Source organism: Phaenicophaeus curvirostris, chromosome Z, assembly GCF_032191515.1.
Source record: "Phaenicophaeus curvirostris isolate KB17595 chromosome Z, BPBGC_Pcur_1.0, whole genome shotgun sequence".
NCBI lineage: Eukaryota > Metazoa > Chordata > Aves > Cuculiformes > Cuculidae > Phaenicophaeus > Phaenicophaeus curvirostris.
In genome coordinates, this window is record NC_091431.1 from 31868041 (window position 1) to 31891507 (window position 23467).

Here is a 23467-nt window from a genome sequence, read left to right on the forward strand (position 1 = left end):
CTGATGGGTTAATATTAACTGGCTGAAACCAGCTACATTTCACATTTACTGTAAATGGCGACATTTCTAATGCAAGATGGCCAGTCTGGCAGTTTTCCATCCTTCAGGAAAGAAAAAAACCCCAACAATCTGAATGAAGGAGGAATACCTTGTCTGTCGTATAATCTTCCCATACTGATTTTTTTTTTCTCTTTAAGACACTGTGTTTGGTTCTGTTACTGAAGCAAGCAAGACAGACTGCTGAAAAGACCAATATTATTCAGCACGTTATTGAATCTTGAAGACACTTATACTCATTTCTCTCTCATTTCTGATAAGCTTTGTTGGAAAGAAAAAAGTCTGGAATTTATTGCATGTGATTTTATCAGTATTTATTTACTGTGAGTGGAATTTTCAAAATTTCAGTGTGAAAGCTTGAGTCTGTTTTCAAAAAATGATCTCGCACTAAAACCAGATTCCCAAAGCTATGCTTATCTCAGATTCAAAAGAATATTCAAGCTCCTAGTGCCTGTTTAAGGCCTCACCTTTCTACCAATTTCCTGAATTGTGTAGTAGGGTCCTCACTACTCTGTTGGTTCTGCTTAGTTATTGAATTATAGAAATAGGCACCAACTCTACTTGGAGAAGAATCTAGGTCAGGTGTGTACAAAATCAACTGTCTATTAATGAAACATGTTGGAATGGTTCATATAAGAGATAAAAAACAATCATCACAATCTATTTGGAAAATGTTGATTGTTCAGAAAGAAATAGAATGTGGTACTATAGGTCAAAAATTGATATAATCTGCTTCAAGTCATTCACAACCTGGAAGCAAATTCAACTTTAAGAGTAACTTGAATTAGTCTTTCTTATATGGCGTGTCAACCTGAAACTTAGTAAAGCTAAGAAGCACTGTCCAGTGGGAACTGGCTATTTTATGTATCTAAAATTGAGGATGTAAACATAAATGGCATTTGGAGTCCGTGCCTTATGCTGTCCATCTTTCTAAAAAGCTACCAACAGAGGTATCTTGCTCTCCCAGAGACTGTAAATTACACTCCAAGCTGCTTTCGTACCAGCTTATCAATTAATATGAGCTCTCAGACTTGAAAATTAAAATAATTTTTTTATTCAATTAAATTCTAAGGACAAAAGCCTCTCTTATTAATTACTAAAGCCATAGGAAAGCAGGCTGGAAATACTGGGATTTCACTCTGGTTTTGTGAAAAAAATTGCTTCTTTTGTTAGTAACATAGGTCTGTCATCAAAATGTAACAATGATAAATAATATTATTGCATTTTTAAAAAGCCATTTAAATTAGGTATGTTTTGCAAATATATATATTTTTTCACATCTGTTAAATTACTTTTATTCCTCCTTTACCAAGATTTGCTTAATGAGAGAAGCTGGCTACAAAAAGATTACTCTGTCCTTTGTACCTTCTTGGAAAGCTATATCATCGTCTACCCTATCATGTCTGTTACTAAAGCCCAGGAATGACTTAAATTTAGGCCAATTAACATACCATATTCAAATGAAGGAACAGAGAAGCTATCTATAAGTTTAAGGATAGAACAGCCAGCAAGTCTGTCCAATCTTATGTTTTTGCAAAAGTGTTTGCAAGCAGATGCATGTTCCCTCTCTTTCTAAGAGCCTTTGAACACAAGTGTAGGTGTATTTCCAGTTATGAATGGTAACAAAAGACAGGAACAGTTTAAATTTAAAAAATGGCAAAATCTCTGTATTGCTTTTTGGTCATTGGTATAGAAAACTACTGAGATGACGAAACTGGTTATGACTAAGAAATGTTTTTTATAATTTTATGAAAGTTTCCATCGATTACTTTGAAGAGATCTAAAAGTAATTTGCCAGTGGCCTTCACAAATTGATATTGCTGTCTTCTTCAAAAATTGCTTCAGCATAGGCCTATGGGGAGGCAAATGTTCTGCCTGGAAAGTTATTAACTGTTAAAGATCTTCATGCATAGATGCTTTACTTTCTGCAAGATCTTTGACAGATGAGCTCTGGCATACCTTATTGCAGTGCTTTAACATGTTATTTCCATTCCTATCTAACTGATCCTATGCTGAAGATTACGTCCAGTAGCAGAGTCAGAAAACAGAAGTAAGTTGTTGAGATTCCTCTGACCTATAAGCCAAATCTTTTATGGAAAGTTTGGCTGAAAAAGATGGGCTGTACTATGGTCCTGACCTATTAATAGCTGACTATGAAGCATGTTGACTTTGCCACATAAAGTGGGTGGCATCTACCAGAGATAAGGTGACAAGCAACTGCCAGTTGGTAAAATGACACATGGCCACAGCTATTCAATCATGTGTTTCAGAGTTTTTATTCTGTTCTCTGTCTGAAGGATGCTTAATTTATCATCCATGAAATAAACCAGTTGTCTGCTAGATATACAACATAGTAGAGTGGAAACTGTCTAGGAGGTTCTTGGAGTGTGTGGCAGATAACTTCCTGACACAGCTGGTGAGTGAGCCAACCAGGGAAGGTACCCACTGCACCTTTTGTTCATGGACAGAAAACTCCTTGTGAGTGATGTGATGGTTGGAGACTGACTTGGACGTAGTGATGAAGTGATAAAGATGATAAAGTTTTCTGTTCTTGGAGAATTGAGGAGGGGGATCAGCAGAACTTCTAGAGAGCAGACTTCAACCTGTTTAGGAGTCTGGTTGGCAGAGTCCCATGGGAGGCAACCTTGAAGGGCAAAGGAGTCTAGGAAGGATGAACATTCTTCAGGAAGAACATCTTCAAGGTGCAGGAGCAAGCAGGGAAGAAGACAGCTTGGTTGAACAGAGAGTGCTGACTGTAACTCAGGAATAAAAAAAGAGAGTTTATGACCTTTGAATGAAGGGACAGACAGGTCAGGAGGACTACAAAGATGTGAGGTTATGCAGGGAGTAAATCAGAAGGGCTAAAGCCCATCTAGAACTTAATCTGGCTACTGCCATAAAGGACAATACAAAAGGTTTCATAAATACACTAGTAGCATAAGGAGAGTTAAGGAGGTCTCCATCGTTTATTGGATGCAGGGGAAAATTTAGTGACAAAGGGTGAGGAAAAGTCTGAGCCTTCTTTCCTTCAGTCTTCAATGATAAGACCAGTTGTTCTCTGGATACCCAGCCCCCTGAGCTGGAAGACAGGGAGTAGGAACAGAATGAAGCCCCCATAATCCAAGGCTAAGTGGCTAGTGACCTGCTACACCACTTAGACACACGCAAGTCTACAGGGCTGGATGGGATCCACCCAAGGGTACTGATAGAGTAAGAGAGAAGAGAAAGAGCTAAACTTGAAGGACTCTGGATACTTGCAGCATACGTGGCTGGAGATTACTTTGCTTACACGTACAGTGTAGTTTTCATCTGAAGAATGAAATGGAGGGCAGGGCTTGGATACATTTGGGTTTTTTTATTAATTCCCATTGGAGTGATATACCTAGAAATATAAAGACTTCCTAGGAAACATTTCCTTCTCCATGAGTTATAGGTTGAACATTTCATACATAATTCTTTAACATGCTCTTTCTATGCACTATACAACATAATCCTCAGAGAGGTTTCACTGGCAACTCACTAGAACTTTAAGATAAAAATTATAAATCTGCCATACTGAAAAGTTTTGGTGATTATCTGTAACCTTACATAGGCAATGAGTCCTCACAGAGCATGGAAAATGTCTAAAAAGAGAATCAGTCGTTAAGACAATGGCTCCTGTACTCATTACTATCACCACTGCTCTGCATGGTGTTTTACACTTCTAGCCAGTCCTTTCTGTCTGCTTAGTAAACTGATCCTCTGTAGACTTGAGAAGGCTTTGAGATGTGTAATATTTATAAACAGCAGTTATTTTAGGCCACGTTAATTTTCAAATGTCATTGTTCTAGCAGTGAGATGATCCAGTTGTCTCCAGAGCACAGTCCTCCATTATGGCTGGTGTGGGAACACATGCACAGCTTTTTGTATTCACATGGCTTCTGTTGACAAACACTTCCAGTGCTGACACTAAGGCACTACAAAAAAAACAAGAGTATTGTTATTTTACTAGGAACTGGGACAGCAGGGTATTTTAATTATGGTAGTTCTTCTTAGTCACTTCTGCCCTATGGGGCAGTTACAGTACATTGGAATTGCCATGGTTCTGCCTTTCATTATTGCATAAGAGTTTTTCTGAGGTCTAGAATTTATATATTTCTAAGAGCTTATAAGACACATGAAACAAAAAACTGTTTTCTTTTCTTATTTTTTCTTTTTCTCTCTGATACTAAGGATGAAACTCTTGGGAACATCCAATGGTACTTAGTGAGTTTGGCAAAATAAAGCTAAGACTGTTCAAAGAGTGTTAACTACTTTTAAATATGTTACCACATATTTATACTGCTCCCTAGCTATCTGCTTTTGGCTACTGCTGCAGGTAAGTAATTGAGCTAGTGGACTTGCAGTCTGACTGAGCAGACCTTCAGTGCGACTTTGCCTTTTAAACAGAAAATGCAAAAAGAAATTATTCAGGAAACAAAAATATAAGAACAAAACCCCACAAGACTGAGATGAGTCTTCCCTTAATTACTTTGTGTTTGTGAATTTGGTGCAGATGTAGATGGGATAAGAACAAACTCAGGTGCAAATGAGCTCAGGGCAATTTTTTCTTTTTTCCCCTTAAGATATTCTGGGAAGTTGTCAGCACTACAGAAAACTAACTGCAAGTTAAAACCTTGGTTATTAATCAGTAGTAGATTAAAAATATTTGCCTTCCTTAAGATGTGTGTTTTCATGCTGCTTATTCCTTTGTCTCCACGTGGTGTGAAGCCATCTGTTCCGTAAACATAAATACCTGGGAAAGGAGGGTAGCACGTACAGACACTAATCTGAATTCTGAAACATCTGTTTTGCCAAGTTTTTGATTAAATTATTTCTCTGGTATCATCCACAAGATGTCCCCACAAACAGTTGTGCTGGCAATGGTAAGGAGGGGGATAGAGGGGGACTTTGTGATGCAGAAGTAGCGCTTAGTCACTGTACTGGCTTTGGCTGGGACAGAGTTAAGAAATGCGAAGCAGCTAAGTTAAAAGTAGAAACATATCACTGCTGGGTGTTAATCCCTATTTTCAGGTAGGAGATGTTACAGCCTAGTTAGTGCAGCCCATGTAATTTCAACGGTACCAGGGGCTCTGAAGGGGAAATTGAATTTATAGGTATATTGACACTTTTTTATTTCTCATCTCAAACAACATCTAGAATAATAAAATGATTAATTTTTCAAGACACCAGCAGTCTTCCTCATCGTGCGTTCAGTTTAAAAGCTTTGCTCATAGACCTGCTGTGATATGATGTATCATCAGTGCTGGCAAAAATATAAAAATAATGCCATCTGTTGTCAGATACACATCTCAATTCTATTAACTGGACAACAAATGTGACTTATTCACAGTAGGAATAAGCAGAGTATTGTGAATGTTCACATCCTCGATTGGCAGTCATGATGATCCAGCGGTTATCCAGTTACCATTTAGTAACTTAAAACATATGATAATCACAAATTTGGCATTTAATCACCAGCCTTTTTAATGTTGTAAGACCCAAAATTAAATGAGAGTATGCTTCTGGCAACTGAAAATCAAGCTGAAGGCTTTATGATCAAAGAGAACACTATCTACCAATTATACATGTGATCCAAGTATTTTACATTTACTTTTTCCTATCTGTCAGATTATAATTTAGTGTTCCATCTCTCTTTCATATTATTGCTTTAAAGAAGTCCATTCCTGTGTCAGTAAGGGTGAAAGCATAAATATCACCATGTAAGAAGCAGTTGTTAAACATTTAATGAAAATTCTGTGGACCTAACAGAATGCCGGGTTTCAACTCAATGACAGTGCCCCATGTCTATTTACTACCATGCCAGCTCAAAACTAATATGAGAGATAATGATGCATTTCATACAAAAATATTATTGCAGTCAATGTAATATCCACTGTGATGTTTATTCTACATGATATTCAAATAATTTCTATGCTTTTGAATTAAGCGCCTAGACAAAAGCCTAGAGTATTGCCAGTTGTTCTAATTAGGAAAGAGATTGCTCTATGTTATTTTATTTAAAGGTATCCTGGTATTGTTCTTATTTGTTTTAACCAGTTTCCTTGGATATTGGAAGAACTGAAAAAGCCCATTTATCTGATTTTAATTATCTTATGCTATGTCAGCTGTACCTCATTCAAAAGCTTATTCTCCTGACTATCTTTATGGTTAAGTCCTTGTCATCATATAAGTCTTCAGCTATACCTCTGGCTGCCAAGTTTCATACCATGAACACAAGGTACGCTTGACTTCTTACTCCCAACCCCTGACAGCAGCTTTGGCGTCTTGTCCTTTAGCAGTGTGCTGCTATGGCCTCTCTGCCCACACCTGGTGTACAAAAACCCTGCAGCAGGAAAACCTGTGCCACTGTGCTACAGCCAGTGATGAGCACTCCAGTGGAGCCCAAGCGCAAGATGTAATGCTGCCATGCCCTGAAGACAGCTGCTCATAGTCCCTGCTTTAGCTTACTATCAAAATGCAGGTTACAGAGCATTGTTCACTAGGAAGAGATGAGCAGTGTACTACCTACCGTGGTTGCTGAACTTTGAACTATATGAGATCGTTTATTAGGGTAAAGAATATCCTGGAGAAGGGCATCGTTTTGTGATGCCCACATTATAAGGTTTATCCTTGATCTTTTCAATTCTAGCAGCAGAGAGAGAGAAGCAATGATACAGAAAGAGATATATTAATGGAACACAGAAAATATGCTTCAAAAAACTTTAAATTTATGTAAATAACTATGAACTGACTCAGGAATGCCTTTGTTTCCATTTTGTCTCACTTAAATGAGACTGAGTGTAAACAGCTGTTCTATACAATGAAAATATCTTGTAACAGTTAATGGCAAATTTGGGGGAAAAACATTTCTAAATTAGTCTTTGCATTAAAAAATTTTAAAGAAACAAATGTTTCTCTGTTAGGTGTGCTGCCTTGTAAAGGGGAAGATATCCACGCAATTGCTTGTTCCAATTTAGACAGTCAATGCATTTGATGTCTTTGTAGCTTCCAGGCAAATCAGCATCTGCCAGTTTTGTGGGATACGCTGGGGTAGGTTTCTCACTGTCTCATGAACTGAAGCTTTCCAGCTATACATGAAACACTTGCACCTGGGAGCTTTTGCATCTGGAAAACTTCTAACAGTTAGCATTTATTTTTAATTAATTTTTTTTTAAATGTTAAACAGTTTTAGCAGGAAGGCTGGCTGTAAAAGAGCTGTAAAGTAGTTAATCACAACAGAGTAACTGACATAGTCTAACTAGTGACTGCTGAACCAGACCTAGGCACAGGCTGCTTGCACCCAGCCTCACATCAAGGGCCCCTAAGTGCCTGCCCTTCTTTGGCACAGAAACATCAGAAAATGCAGCAGCTGGGACTGTTATGACAGAGATGCTGATGCTCAGGTGTCCTTCTACCCTGCCAGAAGCAGCAGCAACTGCTCGAGGAGGATGAGCAAGTCTTCAGCCTTCCAGTGCATTTAACTGGGGACTGAATTGGAGGCATATGACAGACATATAGCTGCATCTTAACATACAGAATCTCTTCTCCAGAACAAAGAAAGGTGGGTTTCAATAATTTCCCCCAGATAATCTGCTAGTAAGTACATTTAAGCATTCCTGGAAATCCCAGCCCTAGCATTATATTTATACGGCTAAATAAATAAATATTCAAGTCAGTATTTTGTAATTTGCTTTTCAATTCTGTCTGATGTTATCCTTGAAGTAATATACAGGAAAGGAATGACTGCTTCCATATTTGGAGCTGAAAAAAGTCTTGTCTTTCGCAGGATGCTATATTGAAATACAAGAATGGTCTGATTTCAATCAAATGACATTTTAATTATTTAGTCTGTTTAATATATTATTGAAAAACTCTGATAGAGCTCTAGAAAACCTTTCTATGCTAAGCTGAGCTTTTTTTCTGGGATTGTATCACAGATTTCCAATATCCTGAATTAGTCATAGCTAGCTTATATGTTCCATACAATTTGCAATATAGGACATTTCAATATTTTATTTGATCTTAAAAAGAATAGTCCACTAGAGCCAGTGAGTTTTTCGGAATAGATGAAGCTACAAAACCCAATCTGTTAAACACTGATTTACCTTCAAAACCAGGCCATCACTCTCAGATTTCTTCAGCAGATTCTACAGTTAGAATATTGGTATACACATACAAAACTTTAAAATAAAGTTAATCCCCTCAAACACACTTATCATGGAAAAAAATATTACATCAGTATTTGCTGATACACCTATGAATTCTCTAGGGATCTGGAGGCCTGGAAGTCTGACAAGATTCTGGAAAAGCATGTGATCCTTTAAATTTCAGCAAGCATAAATTCTCATTCAGCCAAGGTCACTCAGCAATCAAATGAATGTAAACTTCATAAATATCCCTGAACAACTGTGTTCTGTTATCAAAATGGGAAGGAGAGGTGTTAATAAGTGTCTAAGGTATGAACTCAATTTAGCTTGGAGGCACTCAGCTGTTAGAACAGTTGTGAACATGTCTGGCTACTGATATATGCTGATTAGTATTAATAGCATGCAATGTCTGAAATGTGGCTGGTGTGACATTTCTAAACCAATGAATGGTGATTAAAACCATGTTTTCTTTATTCTCTTAATTGAGTAATCACTTCTGGCTGTGCGGACTATCAGCTCTGCAATACATGCAGTACCAAGTTTGAAGATTGTACCAACTGGCATCTTCTCGTGGCTGTGATCCTGCTGGAGAAGCAAAGTAAACAGTATCTGATCTGTTATTTGCTGGTAGCAAAGGATCCTGCATAGCCCACTGAGAAAGTAAGAAGGACATGCCGTGAAGAACTAGGAATATAAGCATATTGTGTGTGAAGCTGGATATCATATAGGGCCATAGCATACGTGAGCCTCAGAGCGTGGAGAGGCAACACAGGTCCACAAGAGAGCAACTGAAGAGAAACACAAAGGATTTCCTGCCAGTCAGACAGGTTCATCAGGAGCACAGCTTATGTGCTGCTATGCAAATGCACATAGCAGGGGGGTAAGCAAGAGGAGTTAGACACATGTGTGTACCTCCAGTGCTGTGATTTCATTGGCATCACAGAGACACGGTGGGATGGATTCTATGTCTGCAGTATTGGGACAGAGGGATACAGGCTCTTTAGGAAGAACAAACAAGGAAGACCAGGAAGGGGGTGTTGCCCTCTATTCTAATGACCTACCGAAGTGCATGGAGCTCCACCTGGGTATGGATGAGAAGAGCTGACTGAGAGCCTGTGGGTGAAGATTAAAGGGAGGACAGGGATAGGTGACATTGTAGTCGGGGTCTGATACCACCGGACCAGGTATAGCAAGCGGATTAGGCCCTCTATAGACAGATATGCACAGCCTCATGTTTGCAAACCCTGGTCCTCACGGGGATATCTGTGGGAGGGACAACACATTAGGGCATAAGCCATCCAGGAGGTTTCTGAAATGCATTGATGACAACATCCTTCTCCAAGTGACAGAAGAGCCAATGAGGAGAGATGCTATGCTAGACCTTGTTCTCATGAACAAAGAAGGGCTGATGGGAATGTGAAGCTTAATGGAAGCCTTGGATGCACAGTCCATGAAATGGTGGAGTTCAAGATCATTAGGTCAGCTGGGAGGGCACGCAGCAGGCTCACTACTCTGGACTTCAGGCGACCAGACACTGGCATCTTCAGAGATCTGCTTGGTAGGGTACCATGGGATAAAGCCCTGGAGGGCAGGGGAGCCCAAGAAAGCTGGTTAATAAGTATTCAATGATCACCTCCTCTAAGTTCAGGAGTGATGCATTTCAATAAAGAGGAAGTTGGGCAAAAACACCAGGATGCCTGCATGGATGAACAAGGAACTCCTGGATGAACTTAAACTCAAAAAGGAAAGCTACAGAGGGTGAAAGCAAGAACAGGTACCCTGGGAGGAGTACCGAGAAGTTGTCTGAGCAGCAGGGGATCAGATTAGGAAAGCTAAAGCTCTGATAGAATTAAATCTGGCCAAGAATGTAAAGGACAACACAAAAAGCTTCTATAGGTACATCAGATATAAAGGGAAGACTATAGAGAATGTTGGACTTCTCTGGAACAAAACGGAAGACATGGTTGCTCAAGATATGGAGGAGGCTGAGGTACTAAGCAACTTCTTTGCCTCAGATTCTACCAGCAAAGCTGAAGTCACACTGCCCAAGTCACATAGGGCAACGTCAGGGACTGGGAGAATGAAGAACCACCCACTGTAACAGAGGATCAGGTTCAAACCCATCTAATGACCCTGAAGGTACACAGGTCCATGGGACCTAATCATATGCACCCGCAGGTCCTGAGGGAACTGGTAGATGAAGTTGCTAAGCTTCTATCCATCGTATTTGAGAAGTCATGGGAGCCTAGTGAAGTTCCCACTAACTGGAAAAGGGGAAAAGTAACTCTCATTTTTTAAAAATAAAAGGAGAAACCCAGGGAACTACAAGCTGGTCAGCCTTACCTACGTGCCAGGCGAGATCATGGAGTAGATGCATCTGGAATTTCTGTTGAGGCATATGGGAAATAAGGAGGTGGTTGGTGACAACCAGCATGGCTTCTCTAGGGGCAAATAGTGCCTGACAAATTTGATGGACTTCTACATTGTGGCTACAGCATTGGTTGATAAGGGAAGAGTAACTGACATCATCTACCTGGACTTCTGCCAAGCTTTTGACACTGTCACATGTGTAACATTCTGGTCTCTAAATTGGAAAGATGGGGATTTGAAGATGGACCACTAGGTGGATAAGGAATTGGCTGGATGGTCACCTTGGAAGCATTGTGGTCAATGGCTCAATGTCCAAGTGGAGAATGCTGGCAAGTGGTGTTCCTCAGGGATCAGTATTAGAACCAGTGTTGTTTAACATCTTTGTCTCATACGTGAACAGTGGAACTGAGTACACCCTCAGCAAGTTTGCTGACAGTGCACAGTTTTGTAGCATGGTCAACACACTGGAAGGGAGATATGCCATTCAGGAGGACCTTAGCAGGACTGAGAAGTGGGCATGTGCAAACCTCATGATGTTCCACAAGGCCAAGTGCAAGGTCCTGCACCTGGGTCAGGATGATCCCAAGCACAATTACAGGCTGTGCAGAGAATGGATTTGGAGTAGCTCTAAAGAGAAGGACTTGAGGGTGCTGGCAATCTGTGCCTGCAGCCCAGAAAGCCAACTGTATCCTGGGCTACATCAAAATAATCATAGCCAGCAGGTCAAGGGAGGTGATTCTCCTCCTCTGTTCTTGTGAGACCTCACCTGGAGTACTGTATTCAGTTCTGGAGTTCTCAGCAGAGGAAGGACATGGGTCTGTTAGAGTGAGTCCAGAAGAGAGCCACAAAGATGACGAGAGGGCTCGAGCACCTCCCGCATAATGACAAGCTGAAAGAATTTGGCTTGTTTTGCCTAGAGAAGGGAAGGCTCCAGGAAGACTTTGTAGCAAACTTGCCCTACTTAAAAGGGGCCTACGGAAAAGCTGGGGAGGGGCTCTTTATCAGGGATTGCAGTGATAGGATGAGGGATGATGATTTTAAGCTGAAAGAGAGGAGATTTAGATTAGATATTAGGAAGAAATTTTTTACTTGGAGTGTGGTGAGGCACTGGAGCAGATTACCCAGAGAAGTCATGGGTGCCTCATTCTTGGAGGTGTTCAAGGCCAGACTGGCTGAGCCTTTGAGCAACCTGGCCTTATGGAAGGTGTTCCTGCCCATCTCAGGGGGGTTGGAACTAGATGATCCTTAAGGTCCATTCCAGCCCAAACCTTTCTGTCATAGAATCATACTTACACTGATACTGACTTGATACTTCTGCTGATAATATACGTTTAATATGTTGATGCTGACAAACTGAAGTGGAGTTTTCGAGTGGTGAATTACAGAATAAACTTCTCATCCAGTCCGGTCAGGATTTCTCTTTGTGATTCCTCTTTTTCTTCTTAACATGATGCAGATATGATTGAAAATTTTAGTGCCAGAGGGGAGACACTGATCAAAAATATCAATGAAACAAATATTTTATTGTATTTGCAGGTTAGTAATTTGTCCACTAGGCCATTTTAGTAGAAATATGCAGAGGGATGAAGAAAAACTTGGGACTCTTTGCACCAGCCTGGTATATCTCAAATACTCCAACGAAGGCAGCTCTGTAACAGAGGTAAATTTTGGCTGCCTGTCTTAGAAAAAAGAATTTCTTCAAAAAGCCTGTTCAGAAGAAGTGATGATGAAATCAGTTCCCAGAAAACTCTCTGCTTTGATTCAAGAGTATTCAGTTATTTCTGAGAAAGGAAAATATTAAGTAGCTATCAAAACAGGCAAAGCTCCTTGCAGAAGGTAGGATCCTGAGAGAAGATTAATTTTCAAATGTCTTTATCCCAATTTGATAATGCAAGTCTTTTACACCTGGTCCATAGAGAAGCAGATAGACAAATTGAATGACAATTACAAATAATTCCATTTTTATACAAAAGATCCTTAGATGTTAAAATAACAGAGTGTACATACATAGTGTGTGAGAGGAAGCAATTTCCAAAAGCAGCTAAATTTTCATAAGAATTGTTTATAATTATATGAATATATGAATTATATGAATCTTTTTCTTTAAGCATTCAGAGCAGTAATAGGATTAGCTGCTTTCCTTACTTGGTCCTCTTTGTAGTTCTGCTGAACCAATAGCTTTCTTTAAAATAAACAATCTCAACTTAATTTAAAAATAAAAAGGGGAAAAGGAAACAATTAAAAATTATAGAATCTGTCATATTCCAAAAACAATTTTAAGGTGTGTCTTCAGTATTGACTCAGCCAACACCAAACTGGAAAGCATGTGCAGATGCCTCAAAAAATAAATTACTAAGCATCAATTCCAAACACTATTGCCCTCACATGATACATGAATGAGAGAAAATAGTATTTTTATGGTGCTGCAATACCATCAAGAAACATCAAGGGCAATATGATCTATCACATTAGCTTGGATGTGATCCTTGGACAGGATCTTCTGTCCTGTCTACTTGTCATATAGGGAAGAACAGTAAATTTGCGGAGGAAAAAAATGACATGGGTCACAAGTAAAAAACAAAAAAACCCCCACTTTTACAATATCTTTGTAAGAAAACAAGATCTCTGATAATTTTTTGGAATCAGTCCCTAAAACATATAAAACAACACTGGGAATAACTGCAATAGGGTTCTCATGGAAGAAGTCAGTTATTTAATGAAGTTACAGGACTAGGTTTTTTTCCCCTCTGGTTATTTTGAAAGCATTATTTTGCTAAAAAAATAATCATTTTTACGTATTTCTATTTTCAAAACTTTAATTGCAAAACAATAGAGCAATATAAATTTAACATAGTCAGAAATGTGTAATTTTTCTATGTATTTAAAATCATACACCTCTTTAAAAAACTTTCTAAAAAAGTTTTTAAAGTATAGACCGACTCTGTGCTTTCAAACCAAATGGAAATAAAAAACCCTTCAGCCAGAATAAACATACATTATTTAGGAAGGACATCCAATTATATACTCTTGAAGAGTGTTACTGTTTAACTTTGTTGTAGTATTTTAAATAGTATGTATTTTTAAGACTATGAAATAACAGAAGTGTGCTAGAGAACAGAGGAGGATTAGTGGAGAATCTTCTGGATAAGTGGGTACCTTTTGGCAAGGCAAACACCTGGGAGAAGGCAAACTTTGATTATCTGTGTCAAATATCTCTCTATCTTCTCCAAGGAGCAAGGCTGAAATGTTCAAATACAAACACAATGAAGAAACAAAACCACAAAAATGAAAGTAGTGTTTTATTGCCTATGTATAGGCATGCTAACTGGATTTCCTAGCATAGAGCATAATATAGAACATGTTCACAGGATAACTGGTATGTTTCAAGAGAAGCATTCTTTTGTATCACTGTCATCTGAAAAAAGAATTGTTGTAGAGACAAGATACAGTTTAGCGTTGTACTGTATAAGAGAGACAATATATACAAATATATTTAATCTCCAACTCATCATTAATACCACACAAGATTATAAGTTCATAGACAAGTTATTGACTTTCTTCTTTATGCAATTTTTTTACCCTTTTGTGATAAAATACTAATCTTCAGCGCTTCAAAAGAATTACCAGAGCAAAATAATTTACTAAATTAATTCTTATTCTTCATTTTGTGTGTGTGCGAGTATAACCGCAATAGCAGACTGGTAATGACCATGATGAATCATACCTCTGGACAACTTTCTGTGCAGGAAAAAAAGGGCAATTTTAACATGCTGTAAGTCTCAAGCTGGTACCTCCTAAGGCTTCTAAGTTTGCAAGCAGCTAAAAAGTGGCCTGATGTACTATGCCCTAAAGCAATACAGTAAAGTGTCTAATTAACCTCCTGCTAAACCTGAAATGTCAGAAAGGATTATCACTAATCCTCAAAGGCTTTTTAACTTGGTAGATATGGATAGTACTAGTTTTTCTAGGATTCAAGTCAATTGCACTAAAAATTGACTAGGCAGTAATGGATAGCTAGTTTGCATTTAAAAGCCAGGATTTTGCCCAAGAGGAATTTTAATTTTGACTGTATTTTTAACCTAACGGGTTAGGCAGAATCTTATATGCAAAATTACTTTTCTACTCTACAGTTTTTACTGTAGAGGGAGTTGCCTTTGCCTTCTGTGGAGCTTTCTCCTCCTGTGTATATGTAGAACAATATTAATTCATATAGATGTGGTAAAGAGAAGTGATCATTTGCAGTAATTTTAATCTGAACATTTTATTTATGTGATTTAATTCTCGATCCTCAAAAGATTTAACTGGCTATTATGCAAAAACACCAACTAACATTTTTCTGGGTGGCTTCATAAAACCAGATGAGAGGAAAAAGGAAAGTTTAGAAATTAAAATGAACCTTCACCTGGTTGGGAAAAAAGGAAAGTTTAGAAATTAAAATGAACTTTCACATGGCTGGGGAAATGTTAGTCCTCATGTATTGACCTTGCATATATGCATCAGAAAATAGAGAGCATGTATTTCAATATATTAATTGCTTATGGTAAAATTTACGTTGCCATATGCAGGAAAACTGATTGCTTCTTTAAAATAAGTTTTTTTTTTAAATGGAGTCCAGGAACTCCATGAACACTGAGGCATATAAAATATTCCAAGGTTTGCATTTTACTATTTATAAATTATCTTGCTTATGCTCAAACAAACTTATTATGGAAGGCTCAAGTTTAAGATTGTCAAAATTATCTTGTTGATTACACAGAATTGAACAGCTTTTTGCATTTAATTTAATCTTTTCATTTTTATACCTAGTATTCCTTCTTGCTCTGTGTAGACTATTCAATTTTAAAGAGATGTAACTACATGCTGTTTTGAGAATACTACCTCTGGCTCCTGTGAGATTTGGTTTTTTTCAAAGAAGATACATAAGTTAACAGCAATTACCACTCACAAATAATCTCTAACACTCAAAAGTGATAGATAGCTGATTTTTTTTTGTCCCAGAGACAATTACTTCCTGAGACAATGAGTTAAATTGAAAGAACATTTATAAAGTAACAGTGAGATTTAAAGAATGCCATTCTTCTACATTTTACATTTTACTGACAGATTTTGCCTCTCAGAAGACCATGCAAATGAGTAGGCAAGAAAAAAAACCTAACAACTCTTATGGGACACATTGCTCTGGCCGGCTGAACTAGAATTACATTTCCTAGTGAGATAAACGGGTTTAGTGTTTAAAATGTCTTAATTACAACCTGCTTGACAAGATACTTCTTAAATTTGGCAGATTTATGGATCTTCCTTTCATTTTGCCAGGTGTTTATATTCTGTCTTTGAAATTAGAGCTCAACTCTTACATTTACAGAGGCATTTGACCCTGTTTTCTAAACTGTTTCACATTAAAAGTAATTTTGAAACATCCCCCTGGTTATAACTAGAAGTGAGAAAAAGAGAACTAGTGTTTAGGTCTGACCTAAGAGCAAGGAAATTACCTTCCTTCCATCGCAATGTCAAGAGCTTAGCAGTTTGCAGTTATACTGCCTTGCTGCCTTTCATTGCTTCCCACTGAGAGTGCATTCGGAATTAACTTGTGTGGAAAGGTACAATTTCTCTGAAGAGTAGACTGACTAAAAAGTTTGCAAAAAATAACAACAAAAAGCAAAAGCCAAACAAAGCTAGCATATCTGCTTTAACTTCTTGGAACTTTTGTTAAACACAAACAAGAAAGTCTGAATACGTAAGAAATTTCCAAATATGATGAAGGTGTGCTTGGAAGGATGGGAACCTACTGAGGCTACCTGAAATACCTGAATCATAGAATAGTTAGGGTTGGAAGGGACCTTAAAGATCATCTAGTTCCAATCCCCTGCCATGGGCAGGGACATCCCACTAGATCAGGCTGCCCAAGGCCCCATCCAACCTGGCCTTGAACATTTCCAGGGAGGGAGCATCCACAACTTCCCTTGGAAACGTGTTCCAGCGTCTCATCACACTCATGCTGAATAAATTCTTCCTTATGTCTAGTCTAAATCTGACCCTCTCCACTTTATAGCCATTTTTATTTTATTATATGTTATCCCAGGAGCTGAACAAATTTATCCACAGTGTAAAAGCAGAGATGAGGTGCTCTGCAGCCTGTTGGCCAGATGGAAATGAAGCAACACAAAGTTTAGGCTTTGCCTTTATGTCTGCCTTAGCATTCAAGGTCGCTTATGATGCTTTTCTTCAGTGTTCAGAAAGGTGATCTCAAGTACTGGTTGAATGTTGGCCTTTGAGTGGAACCATGGAGGCAACACATTTTCCAGCTGAATCATTTGAATCATATAGCACAGGTATTGATTGTTCTCAGCCACATCTTGGCTTAGTTAGAGCTGTAAAAGAATTGCCACTGGCTCAGAATTGTGCAGCTTCACCACAGTTACAGCTGATACTGAGATAATGGGCGGTGCTTTTGGAGCTCAAAGGCAGTGCTACAGATTTTAACAATTGTGCTATGTGAAGTCCCCAGATGCAATCTTCTGAGAGGCCAATGTAATACTTTCCTTACTGTCTGGAAACAGGAGCACTGCCACATCTGAGGGGGGAACCTGAGGTCAGCCGTGACCTTCTGTTAGATGGAGTTTAAGCCAATGACAAGTAGAACGCATCCTTGACGGTGAGAATCCTAAATCCTTAAGCAGCTTCATCAGGTCTTGTGCATCTTCATAAGACTGCTGTGGTTGTTCTCCTATCTTGTTCTCTAGAAGTCAGATCTGGATTTTACACCTTCCCACACTGCTCTGCCACACTCTCTCTACTAGATATGCCCATGGGATCATAACAGCGGTAATGAACACTTCACCTCTTTGCTGCTGACCAGAAGAGAGATATCAAAACTTCTAAAATAAGTGGCTGGAGAGGCTGCAGGCTCTGCGGTTGTCAGAAGGCTATCCAAAGGGATGCCATGCTGTTACTGGGAGCTAATTCTCCAGCTGCAGCCTGATTCTGCTGTCCTTCCTTTTTCTTCCCATTTTCCTGCCAGGCAGCATGACGTCACCTAATATAAAATAAGTGATGCTGGATCAAATAGTGCTTGCTTTCTACATCCACTAAGTCTCTGGTGAAATAAAGCTACAAACAGATCTGCTTCATAGTTTCAGTGGTGCTTGTGTGTCCAAGAGGTCCCCTGCACCTACAGCCATGCCCCATGAACCCACTTTTCCTCTTACTTTGCTATTGAGAGAAGAGAGACAGTAAAGATGAATGTTCCCTTTACAAGATGGAAGTCCTCCTTTGGAAATCACAATCTTAAGTTATTTTTTTATTGTTTGCATAACAGAGAGTGCTTATCTGCTCAGCAGATAAGAGAACTCAGCCAACACGTTCTGTAACCATTGTGCCAGACAGTCTGTTAAGCACAGGGACTGTCAGACTTACATTCTCTGTTTCATTCTTTCTTTTCCCCTTAAAGTCAAAAAACAGTGGATCTACTCGTCTTTGAAAAAAAAAAAAGAAAAAGTCACCACCCCCAAAATAACTATAGTGTTATTCAATATAGCTCTTTTATTTCAATAATATAATGGAGGGAAACTAACATAGCTCTGGGTGGAATTACATTGCAAGGCTTTGTGTGTAAGCAAGAGTATCCCATGGGTTATACATTAAGGCTGTAACGTGTTAATTCTCAGTTGGGTTTCTGGGAGGGTATTGTTTTTCTTTGGTTTCTTATTTTATTTTTTTTTCCTCTTGTGTATTCTGCTTATGTGTTTTTCTTGGAACACATCTCTATTTTAAATAGTATATGGCATATACATTTTTGGAAATGACGGTTCACAGTATTTTCTTCTTAAGTGACATTCACAGCTCAAAGTCTCTGAAAATCATTCCACTGTTACTTCTCTTTATTTTAAAATGCTGAGGTATTCCTTTCTTTCTCAGTATCAGTGCAAGTACTTCTTTTTGATAACTTAACAAGTACTTGAGCATTAAGGCTGTAGTATATTTTGTAAACAGTCAAGCCCTCAAATCTGTTTTAAAAGGATGTTGCTGGTCACAGTGTTGGCAATGCAAAATAAATCACAGCTAATTTTAGAGACATAATTGCAGTCACAGCCAAACAGTGCTGAGGTACTATTATGTTGAACTTTCACTTCTGCACTGATGAAACAAGAACAAATTGTATTCCAGCTGCTCATTTTGCTGTTCAAGATGACAGACTATCTATGCATTCTCTGAAAACTTAAAACAGGTATTAGCATTCATACCAAGCTGGAAAGAGATCTCTTAAAAGGAATTGCTGTTTTTAAACTTTACATCAAAGGCTTTTTTACAAAGTATGAATTCAACAAGACTAAATTACATGTTTATATCGAATAATAATGAAGTTCATTAGGAATTGACTTAGAATTAGCTCATCCAATCAGCCTGCAGGGAGTCTGTGCAGTTGCTGACCCATAATGATGGGATTCCTCTCCGAAATCTGAGTGGTTTTGGGTCATTGACTTGCATAATGGCAATGTTATTCTTTCCCTTGCTAAAATGAAAAAGTGCATCTCTCTAAACTGATCACTACAATCTCACCACTCTGGCTCTGACCCACAATTTTAAAGCCTTTTGTTTGTTTGTATAGTCACACATTCTCTGTTCCAGCTTTAGGGAGAGTTAAGGGTAATAAATACTTGCAGAAATACAAAGTGATAGCTGAGAAGTTGAAAAAAACCCAAAGTTTTTATGTGCAAACTGAGAGAGAAGGACAAGGATAGAAAGCAACTCCTATTATTAGACCCTTTCTCCCCTTTTTTATTCAATTCCCTTCCTTACAAATTATGTTTTTATAACCGAGTACAGGTTTTCTCTGTAGAGTACTCTTGCTTACCACAGTTCTCCTTGTAAAAAGAATCTTAGCCTCAGTTAATCATCATCATCATCATCATCATCATCATCATCATCATCATCATCATCATCATCATCATCATCATCATCATCTCTAATAAAATATAATTTCTTTTCCTTTTCGTATTTGATTCTTACATTTCCCTCCTACTTGCAGTATATTATGCATCTTTTATTTTCAAAATAGTACACTTAGGTCAATTCAAGCCTGAAATGCATAGAATTAAAATTAATTTTGTATATTTTTAACAGCCTAGACGGAGGTTTTAAGACAGAAACTGGAAAAGGTGTAGGGGGAACCTAATAGAATGATCAAAGGCACGAAGGATCCATACCAGAAGAGGTGTCTGGAAAAGCATTACTCTTTTGACCTAGCAACATGAAAGAGAATGAATGAAGCAATTTCTTTTTGTAAACACAGTAATGACATATTAGGAAAAACATATCACGCATATTGCTGGCTGAAGACCAAGTGGTTATAAAATGTTAATAAGTATATTTAGGTTGTAAACTAGAGAAGAATTTCTGATTATGGAAAGGTTTCTGCCACAGAGTTTTTGGTAGGAATAGCAATGGTTTGAGCTTCGATTTGAAAGTGTTGGTATAGCATACTTGTCTAAAATGGATGAGGACTGGATATGATGAAACTATAAGAACAGCTGGCATCTAAAGCACGTATCTGGCAGAAGAGCTAACAGAGTGAAGGAAATACTGAAAAAGTGTCTGCTGGTAGTATTTTAAAATAATTTTATCATCTCCTACAAACAGGAAGTAAGCATCCAAGGAAAAGAACCTAGCAGAGGTTTGTCAGGAGAACACCAAACTAAGTTTAAGTGTCTCTTCTGACACAGAGGCTCAGTGGATCTCAGTGGATAAAGGCAATGCAGCGTATGTGAACAAAACTCATCTAGTTATACAGCACAGACAATTTATGGAGTACATTTTTCTTATATCAGGAAAGCTCACAGGAATGAATGAACAGATACAAGGACTCAATATGAAAACAAGCATAATTCATGTACTTAGTAATGACCTAGATGATGATATTAATTGAACAATAATTAACTCTGGTAATGAGAAAAAGGCAATACTACAGAACATATGAAATGTTCAATGTACATAGTTTTATTTTTCTCATCTTGTTCTCATCTATGTAGTAGACAAAAGTGAAATACAAATGACCTTGCTATGATTATTATTTTACCTTAAAATCTATTTTTTAATTTATAGAAATATAAATGTAATCTATACCAGATGTCTGATGCCAGTGAAAAGGCTGAATAGGAGAAATCTCAGGAGTATGATAATTTTTTATTTAAGACTCTGGAATTAAAATATTTTAAAGTTATTTTCTGCTCTTGTGACTTCATAATTAAAGTAATTCAAATCCTAGGACATTCAATCGCTCAAAACCACGAGTGCTTCTCTACTTATCTTTTTATCCTAGTTAAATTTTAAAAAATTATAAGCACTTAGCCAGGCTGCTCTAGACAAAAACTCCTGTTAGTAAGGAATGGGAAATAGTTTTTGCTTAGCACTTTGCACTATTTTATCATGTTTTGAGCTTAAAAAAAATGAGGAAGAGAAGCTAGATGGGGTTTCCATCCTTTCTACTTCAGACAGTTGCATACAGGAACAACTTTGGAACAAAGCTTGGGAGAAAGTGGTAACTGAAAATCAAAGCAAAGCACTGTGAGAGAAATTTTTCTGGTTTAGTTATATAAAAATCCCATATATATTTGATAGCTTTTGTTGTCTGCTGCTTAAAGTTTAGCTTTAAAAGGGAAAACTGAATGAATAAATATATCTGAACAGTGTTTATGGAATATACATAGATAATGTTCATGTGACCTTACATTTCAAACAAGAAGAATGAAAATAAATTTTGTGAAAAGAATTGAGTGTATTTGGAAATTGGTTGAAAACTAAGTCCATTTAAATTATTTAATACTACAGAAATGTAGGCTACACCCCCCTTATTTTGTGGAGATACTTACAACCCTTTTATCATGTCCAAGGGAAGAAAAGAAACCCTGCTAGAAAAAGGATGCAGCAGTTATCTGTTTTTCTTCTCCATATAGCTCTATATATGTGTTTGGGCTAATGCAACTCAGTTTCAAGAAGTCATCCTCATAATGAAAATGTAGTGTATTTAAGGCAATTTTTACTAGAGCATATCATAGCCTAATGAGAAATTCTAGGCCTTCTTCACATAGCTGAACTCAAATTAAAGTTTCTCAGATTGTTCTTTAATTGAATTTTGTACTGTCTTGCATTAAGACCTGGAGTATATTGTGAAAACAGAATAAACTTCAAATTCTAACATTATCAGAAAAAGCTAAAGCTCATTCGTTATCAATGATTCTTGTTCCAATGGCAACTTAGGTACAGAACAGCGTTTAAGCAACATAAGTAACTACTGGACAGAGAAAAATAACTTTTTTTACCTCTTCAAGGAAACATCTTTTAGGGGATAGAAAAAGAGCAGCCTGTAAATAGTTTATTACCTGATGCTCCAGTCTAAATCAAAGGAGTACTGATACTGACAGGTCAGCATGCAGACAGCGGTGCCAAATAGCTTACAGTATCCCAGCAGTTTCTCCATTTGGAAATATTAACTATTAGAAACATTGATGCGAAATAAGAGAGCCCAGTGTATAACGTGCAGTTTACAAAATGCAGGATAGACTATGTAGGACAAGGTACTGTCTTCAGGATTTTTCATTTCTGTAGAAGAAACAAACCAGGACCAGGTACTACATTTGTAGTAAATGAAAAAGGAAATGGAGACACTTATAAAAAACCTAAATATGTAGATTGCTCAGGCCCCCAAAGCATAACCTTTGATTTTTCTGCATGAGCAGAACCTAAATCCTAACAACGCTATGATTCTTAGTAATCCTTCACATGTATTCGAGTATGATTTAGTATTCCAGTATGATCTAGATACCAGATGCTCCTCTGCTGTCTCTCATTTGAGGCCCAATATAATAAGTATATTCAGAACACACTGATTTCTGTGAATCCTGTTTTACAGCTTCCTAATCCTCTTCATGCAATGAATAGGATAACTAAGACTTAATTCTAGATAATCAATACTTAAGACTTTAGATCAGTTTGTAAACCTATCCTTTTGCTTTAGTACTGTTAGGATATTAGTCCAAGAAATAGATTTGCCAGTTTTGCAAACAACAATTTCTTGATATTATTTTGAAATGTAGTATATCAAAAGCTTTATTCTAATTTCTTCTATCGTAACTACAAGGTAGCTGTAACTTTCGAATACCTATCTTGTGCAAAGTTTTCTTTTTTAAGGTACAGTTCTTGAAATCAGGAATACTTAAATTTTTATTCTTTAAGAGACAACCCACGGAAGAGATTCAGTCAACTCACCCATGATATAGATGTTCCATGACTTATTAGCTGTCATTCAAGTATGTAAGTGCACCGTGATGGGCATCTCCATATAGTTAGTGAACTGCATTACTAGTTTGATAATCCACAGAATCAGTTTATCAGCCTTCAACAAAAGGGTCCTATCTTCTTTATATTTTGCTGTCTTCATCTGCTTCATGTGATGCTACAGGCTTGCTACCTGCTGATTTTTCTCTTCATCTATGTTATTTCTAAAACTATCACATCTTTCAAACATAATAGTCCTGTCTATCTTTTCAAGCCCTTTTCAGACCTTCCCACAGCTACTACCTCATGTACTTTCATGTGATGCTGTGCTTGAACTTCAGGAGTGTAACTCATCATACGAGAAGGGTTCATTTTTAGTTTACAATTTAGGCCAAATCTCTATCTGAAACCAAAGATCTAGGATCTAAAAGCAAGCAGCACCTACTGTGAATGGACTGATGGAGAGAGGGGCTTATCAAAGGCGGGACTCTGCAATATTTTTTCTTTTTAAATCTGTGGCATAGCATAGATATTTTTAGAATATTTGTTAGGGTACTGACTAGTTAGAGCAGAGGGAATTTTCACAGGTGTTATAATGAGTC